The sequence below is a fragment of the Dreissena polymorpha genome, chromosome 11 (assembly GCF_020536995.1).
Source record: "Dreissena polymorpha isolate Duluth1 chromosome 11, UMN_Dpol_1.0, whole genome shotgun sequence".
NCBI lineage: Eukaryota > Metazoa > Mollusca > Bivalvia > Myida > Dreissenidae > Dreissena > Dreissena polymorpha.
The window spans coordinates 38195369-38203581 of NC_068365.1; the positions used below are offsets into that span (position 1 = coordinate 38195369).

At 35.0% G+C, this 8213-nt stretch overlaps 1 long non-coding RNA gene across 1 annotated transcript; it reads left to right on the forward strand.

Annotated features, from left to right (window-relative positions):
* Positions 1-950: 950 nt before the first annotated feature.
* LOC127851701 (uncharacterized) lies at positions 951-6729 on the forward strand. The gene is made up of 4 exons (XR_008035892.1): positions 951-1447; positions 1901-2001; positions 3507-3598; positions 6656-6729. It is a non-coding gene; the product is annotated as an uncharacterized LOC127851701 (long non-coding RNA).
* Positions 6730-8213: the final 1484 nt, after the last annotated feature.

The window sequence follows — 8213 nt, forward strand, 5'->3', positions numbered from 1 at the left end:
AATTAGTACCATTTTACAAACAGAAGCTTTTGTGGGCTTTTTAAACATTACCTCATGTGAGCTTGTGAACTGACAATATACTGTTCTAAATCAAATTTCACTTAAATGCAATTAAATGTTATTCTTTGTAAGCTATTTGCTAAGCAAGTTAATCATGCTATTATACAGCATTGCAGTTTACCAATATATTTTTTAAAAGGTCAGAATGGCTTAATTAGTAGAGCAACCTAGGCCGGCATCATTGCTTATTTCGATGGCTCATGGGGTGGTTTCGGGTTCGAATCCCGATCTGACCTTCGTAGGTAAACTTGTGGCTGCAAGGCTGGCAACTGATAGTGTGACAATCTGTTTGGGCGGGGTTTTGGGCCAACAGTTCAGTTTATAAGTTCACACGACACCCTTTAATATGGCCCGTTTGTTGTTTAATTGCTGATAAACATAATAATTAAAAGTTAATTTCCTTATACTTTATAACAGTCTTTACGAACTCAACGTTCTTCTGCTAGGAAGTGCCTTTAATAATTTAATTCAAATATTATTTTTATTAAAGTTTTTGTTTGTTTCTTCTTTTTAACATTAATCGAGCTCGCTTTGAGACTTTGCATTATTTCATATTATTTTAAGAATACGGTCCTAGTAAAAAGAATCTTTCATATTGAATCAAAATCCTTTAAACGCGCAATTACGCTCAATTATAACCGGGGTCATGATAAGAGTTTTATTCCATTATTAATCAAAATAATGCATAATGTTGTTGTTGTTTTATTCCGCCATCTAGGCTGCACACCACACTTTTTAGCCACCAATGCGAATTGGCCCCGGTCAAATTTCTAAATAAAGAGAACATTGCTCAAGTAAGCACCATTTTGAGTGTCTTAATAATAATGAATGTCAGGTTTGAGTTGTGGTGATTTTTCTTGGATGTTTGTAAGTTACCAAAACAATGGTATTTTAACTATAGCTGCATACAGGAAGTAGAATTAATGCAATTCGAAAACAGGTGTAATGCTGGCTCCGGTCAGTATTTCTGTTGGAAATTTGAAAGGGCGTACGGACATTGAACTATTACAAAAAATCTAATCCTTTGACCCCCAATTTTCTCCATTGCTGTTTAGTACTTGGTAAGTTACCAATGTAAAAACATGGTTTCCAGGCACCTTGCTTCTGCAGGAAAGTGGCAGTTTGTTGTTGAAACTGGCTTTAAAAGGCTCGGAAACACACATAATTCTGATGTTTTGATTTGAAATAATCAATACTAAAACATTTTGCCCCAACTCATTTGATTTGAATGTTACTGATTTTTCAGAAGGCACAGCCTCAAACAATTCTGGCAATGTGCTTGGTTTATTTTCAGATTTGCGAGGTGACCAGTTTCCAGACATTGGTTCGCTCCTGCTTGTGTACGCGATTGGCCGAGACTCAAAAAACTGTAGTGTGCCACCTTAAGGTAAATCGACAAATTTCCAAAATGATCAAACACCCATGAAACATGCTTTTGCTTAATTATATATTCCTAAGGTTTTGTTTTTTAACAGAGTGTTTGCCCATAACACTATTGTATGACCAATACTGTTCGTAAATCAAGGGAGGTAATTCGGTATCATGTTTACTGGTTTCTGCAATTCTCAAACAGTTCTGTATGAAGAATGTGTTCAATTTGTAGCCGGTATGGACAACTTACTACTCTGTGGTGAAGAAGGGCTTTATATTCATATAATGTCAAAAATTATAGCAAACAATATAAGAATCCAATCAAAACAATGATTCAAAATGGCCGTTTGGGCAGAATTTAGTACGGTTAAGGACCTATGGCCTGGTAACAATCTTGTTAACATTGTTTCCATGTTAACATTGTGCATGCTTTCGCATTGAAATCAGTGTGGAATGTCATTTATTTCAGGTTTTAGTCGTTTGCTTGTAAGGCAAGATAATCTCTGGAGAAGAACTAAAATACGTCAACAGCCTTGTCAGCGGAAAGACACTCCGTTGCAGTTACTGAAGGTAAAACGACATCTTCAGTGGGCTAGGTAAATGTTGGCATGTTTGTCGGAATGTGTTTCCTGGTCTATACCAAAATGTCCTGCGTGCTTTGTTTAATCTATAACTGCGCCATAACTTACTTTTCGCCATTGTGCGCAATTCAACTGATGATATTTATAAGCAAATAAAAAGTTATTGTGAAGAAGTGACTCTTGCAAGTGCCTCACATTGTTGTATGCCTTTTAACAATGATCTGAGCTTACTAGAAGTTTTACTTTTTCTGTTTCCAAGAAATATGGATTAATATTTATCTCAGATGTCAATTTTTAGGCAATCATTAGTGTCATATCAGGTGTATTTCCTCAATATGTCAGCCCCAATTATTTATGCTATGATTGGGTTATCTCCCTTGCATGGGCCTGTTTAAGGGATTACTTCACAGGGGCCTTAAATGGTGTGTTTTTACAACAGATTAAAGGTACAAATGCTTAACTTGCCTTTCAAGATCATGCTAAGCATGCAATTTATTTATATTTTTATTACTTTAAGCAAAAACATGTGCATTTGTTGTGAGAGCTGTAAAAATCTAAGCAACGCCAAGTATTTATTGGCCCAAAACTGCGTGTTTTTGTGTTGCTTCTTTGATAAAGTTATGATTTAAAGGCTGACCAAGTCACCTGCACTACCATTTGTCATCTCAATGTGATTAAGACTTCATTTAATTGTTGCAATATGTTTCTGTGAGGTAGCTTTTCAATACCATGACTTCTACAATGACCCTGAAAATTGCATAGAAAAAAAAGGGAAAACAGGGGTCGGATTAAACGCTTTATAAATAACAAACAAGCCCTCAGACTTGGTCAAAAATGTATTATTTTTGCTTGTTTTTGTCCAAATTTCAAGAAAACAAGTCCATATTTTGCAGTTCTAAGACTTTGCTGGCCCTTAAGGCTGCACACCACACTTTTTAGCCACCAATGCGAATTGGCCCCGGTCAAATTTCTAAATAAAGAGAACATTGCTCAAGTAAGCACCATTTTGAGTGTCTTAATAATAATGAATGTCAGGTTTGAGTTGTGGTGATTTTTCTTGGATGTTTGTAAGTTACCAAAACAATGGTATTTTAACTATAGCTGCATACAGGAAGTAGAATTAATGCAATTCGAAAACAGGTGTAATGCTGGCTCCGGTCAGTATTTCTGTTGGAAATTTGAAAGGGCGTACGGACATTGAACTATTACAAAAAATATAATCCTTTGACCCCCAATTTTCTCCATTGCTGTTTAGTACTTGGTAAGTTACCAATGTAAAAACATGGTTTCCAGGCACCTTGCTTCTGCAGGAAAGTGGCAGTTTGTTGTTGAAACTGGCTTTAAAAGGCTCGGAAACACACATAATTCTGATGTTTTGATTTGAAATAATCAATACTAAAACATTTTGCCCCAACTCATTTGATTTGAATGTTACTGATTTTTCAGAAGGCACAGCCTCAAACAATTCTGGCAATGTGCTTGGTTTATTTTCAGATTTGCGAGGTGACCAGTTTCCAGACATTGGTTCGCTCCTGCTTGTGTACGCGATTGGCCGAGACTCAAAAAACTGTAGTGTGCCACCCTAGGTAAACGGAAGTTGAACTTAGTCAGAACGGCGTAAGGTCAAGTCGGTCCATGTCTATTTCGGTCTAGTTGTATGTACGAAATCAGTAGATCGCTTTCGGACGAAGTCGTAACTTTAACTTTTAACTTTAAGAATTGTTTATTTGAAAAATAATGACTTCGTAACAAATATATACAATGGAACCATACATATATATTGGCAAAAGGTTTATACCCAAAGTTCCTCAACATTATAGAGGGGGTTTCCCTTGGAATAATCATAGCATCTTGATAGTGACATACATACAGAAATGAACATGAGGTCATAAATACCCAACAGGGAACAAAAACGAAATAGTTGCATAAAATATAAATTTCTTTCGGGATATGATAATAGTAATAATAATAATAACAAAAATAATAATAATAATAATAAACATGGGATGAAATAATCGTCGTGTTAAAAAGGCTATTCGATGTAAGTTGGACCTAACATAAAGATACCTAAGGCGCGGTATGACCTTAAAAACTTAGAAATTCACAAACACACACACGTACATTCTCTTGATCTACCCATGACGTCTTTCTGCTTCAACGACATGTACCATGGTAAATATATAGCGACACTAGTTGTCTGAAGAACGTACATCGGACACTGTTTTGGTTGTTAAATGTGTTTGTTACCTTGTGTTCACTTTGTGTCAGATCCTTGGTCTAGTGGTCGCGCACTTTCTTCACAATCACAGACTCTACCCAGCCGACTTAGATTATATCTAATCAAACTTAAACAAGGTGCGGTGTAAACGGTGATTGATATCTGACACTTAAAGACACAAGGTCTTCCTGATACGAGTGTCTTATGTATCCAAAAATGCTTAATTGAGTAACGTACAACAAATATGTTCTACGGGTTTTTTAAAAAGCTGGATAAGTTTGAAATATATATGCAGTCGACATTTACTCTATCATTACAGTTTTTAAAAGTGTGACATGTGGCTTTGATCATATACTTGTTAATGAAAATTAAAGGTAAAACTGACAATCATTATCGCAGATCACAGAAACTCCAATTTTCAATCTGTGAATAACTATAAACGTTTAATGGACACGGTAACTTAATAACTTGATTAAAGTTGATTTGTTTGTCTTTGAAGCTGCTTCTATACAAATTAATAGTTCCTCACTTATTAAATGATAAGTTAATTGTAAGACTTTGATGATCAAACTAAATAATCAATGAGGCATGCATTCTGTTGGAAATGTGAGAAACATCGAATTCATAATTTCACTTTTAAATGTAAATATGAATTGCAATACATCGACACATTGTGAATGTCTGTTTGCTGACTTAACTGAAACAAGCAATAAATAACACAACAACACATATATATATTTATTTTTTTTATTTAATGAATTTTACATATGCTACTTTGGTGCACACAATAAATACTGCTTTAAGGTACTTAAAGTTGCATGTGATACGTTTTGAAATTAGTGAAGATGTCACTAGAAAACATTGCCTTTGAAATTTATTAAGTGTTATATTTACGTTCTTTCATTCTTATACTGCTAAAAACCGTTAGGCTACGCCTAAGTAATCTGGATGACGTGTTATCAAGATAATTACAGCTTATCACCAATTAGTTAAAATAACATGCCACTTTCTTGTGTACTTGAAGCAATCGATAATCGATAATGCGCTAAATAGCTTCAGAAAGACGCTAAGGGTGCATATTTAGATTGGAACTTAAGATTTTACGTTACAATTGATAATTATTTGGTTAATACAACCACATACATTTTGATCATATTATACACACTATTACATTGCACAATTATATACAAATGATAGCAATTGTGAGTCCTAACAGGGTTTTTTCAGAATATAAGACAATAATGGTGCAGTTGTTTTATTTATTTATTTTTCCTTCACAAATGACCCTTATCACACAATGGTTTCTTCTTCTGAAAAAAAATTAAATCAATACATATATTGAAAAATGTATTCATATTATAAACAGTATAATTCAATAAAAGACGCTCTATATTGAGTGGAATAGTATGAAGACATTTAGATTGTTAGATCATAAAGAACTGATGTGTTAATTATCCATAAAGTACGTAATGTCTGTTATTAAAATTGGATGTGGAATAAAACTTGGTTTAACAAAAATTATGTAATCTTATTATCCTTTCTTCATTGAATTAACGCAAAACATATTTTAATTACGCAAAACATATTTTAATTATCATTTCTTGTCAGCCAGTCACACCATTCAGTGTACTGTGGTATTTTTCCTTCTTTGTATATATGGTCCGCAGTTTCCTTCTTTGTTTATATCGTCCGCAGATTCGATATAATCCTTCTTTGTATATATGGTCTGCAGATTCCGTCTTTGTTCATATCGTCCGCAGATTCGATATAATCCTTCTATGTCCATATCGTCCACAGATTCGATAATCCTTCTTTATCTATATGGCCCGCAGATCACTATATAATCTATATCGTCCGCAGACTGGTCCGCGTTTTAGTACGTGCCGTCTGGTTGTGTTAACACATAATCAGTAGTCTATCTGAAAGTAATGACATTGTTGTCCTAACATGCTGCTTTAATTGCGTTCATTTTGTAAGTGTCCGAGGAGACACATTTGGGGGGACCAATTACTCAAAACTGGTACACTTGTTTGTTTACACGAAATCCCAAAACATTTGGAAGATTAGTAGATGAAGGGCAGCGTCTGCAAAATTGACAGAAAATAAATAATCCACTTTTTGCATGGGGCAGAAAACAGTTCTGATCAAGTCCATTTTGAAATGCTGAGTTCAAAAAAACGTGCTTATTGATCTTTGATTTATTATGGGGTTGTGTTGTCTTTAGGTGTCTACCATGTGCAACCAGTGGTTTTGGCAATTGTGTTTCTATTATTCCGTTGAAAGAAAGAAGAAATAGTTTCTAACTTGAGAATACACTGTTAGTTGGGCCTCAACGGGTATCTCCGGATTTTCATGATAAATTTATTGTTTTGATTTGCCTAGAAAATCGTCGATTACCATACCAGACTTTGCTGCGCTTTTCTAGGGAAATCTGAGTTACGTCTTCGGGACTGTCGACCAATACTGCGGTATCGATGTCTCAATATTGCTTGACTACTGGTACGTTCTGTATGGATTATACCTTAGAAGTTTCCAAGATATGTAAACTAAAGAGCTTCCATTGCGCTTATGTTTTCTTTCTATCTCTGGTAAGAGATCAGATATCTATGTGTTCATTTTGACACGTGTTTTCATTTATGTTCGAGCCATTAACTACATATGCTATCATAAGTCAAAGGAAAGTTCCATAAATGATAACGAACTTCTCTTTAATAATGTAAGCAAGTCTGAAAAACGGTTTTTCTTCTGATATGTGATGTATGGCTCCTGTTCTTCCAAACTGGTCAATAGACTCCATATTCATTGCAATTATGTTCTTCACAAAATTTATGACACTGTCAATGTTTATGTCTTTGATGGTCAAACATTTTATTACCAAGAGCCTGTTGAAAGTACGCATTGATTAAAATCCCCGAAAGGCCAGTGTCTACATATCCCGTAAAGGTTGAGAATAGTTGCCTATGACTCAACGGATTACGTTTGATCAACAAGTTCACAATAATCCCAACTAGACACATTAAAACATTATGAAGCTTATTCTGACACAGGATACATTGATAAATAACTGTGCCTGAAAGTCGAAGTCTTTGTAATCGTTTTAGCTATCCACATTTCACTGAGCAGACCATGCTTTGCTTTGTCTTAAGCTATGTATGAATCACCATTATCAGGTCTAGTGAGGGCCTCTAAACCAAAGATGTCACTTAAAGGGGCCTTTTAACAGATTTTGGCATGTTTTGAAGTTTGTCATTAAATGCTTTATATTGATAAATGTAAAAATTTGCTCTTAAAAGCTCCAGTAAAATATGAAGACTAAAATTTTAAAAAAAGAAGTAACCACTGACCCTGGAGTCCTGGCGTAAAAGTCTCTCACTTAGACCCCTCGACCATCCTTCCGCATACAATGAAAGATATTTTATACTATATATAAGCAATCCTCGTAGTTTCACAAAATTTTACGACAACAACAGAACTCTCCAAATTATTCAATCGTTTCGCGTTGCAACGTTTTATAATTTACAGGGTTTTAAATCGTCAAAAGATGCATATAATGGCTATAATAGAGCATGGTAAATGTTCAGTATTACTGTTTCCTCACAAATATCATAAATAAATCGAAAATTTGCGAATCTGAAACAACTTTTTTAATTTTGTCAATTTACCAAAACGTGAAAAGGCCCCTTTAAAATGCCTCGTGTTTAACAAAAATACTTCATTAACCGGGTCACTCGATTCCCCACAATGGTCACCATTCGAATAATTTACCTTCGAGGAACTGTGTAATGTATAATCATCGCATAAAAGCTGCGTCCTCTCGTAATAACATGATTATCTAGAGAGCGAGTCAGCATCACCCCCTACCCCTTCACTCGAGAGAGTGAGAGAGAGAGAGAGAGAGAGAGAGAGAGAGAGAGAGAGAGAGAGAGAGAGAGAGAGAGAGAGAGAGAGAGAGAGAGAGAGAGAGAGAGAGAGAGAGAGAGAGA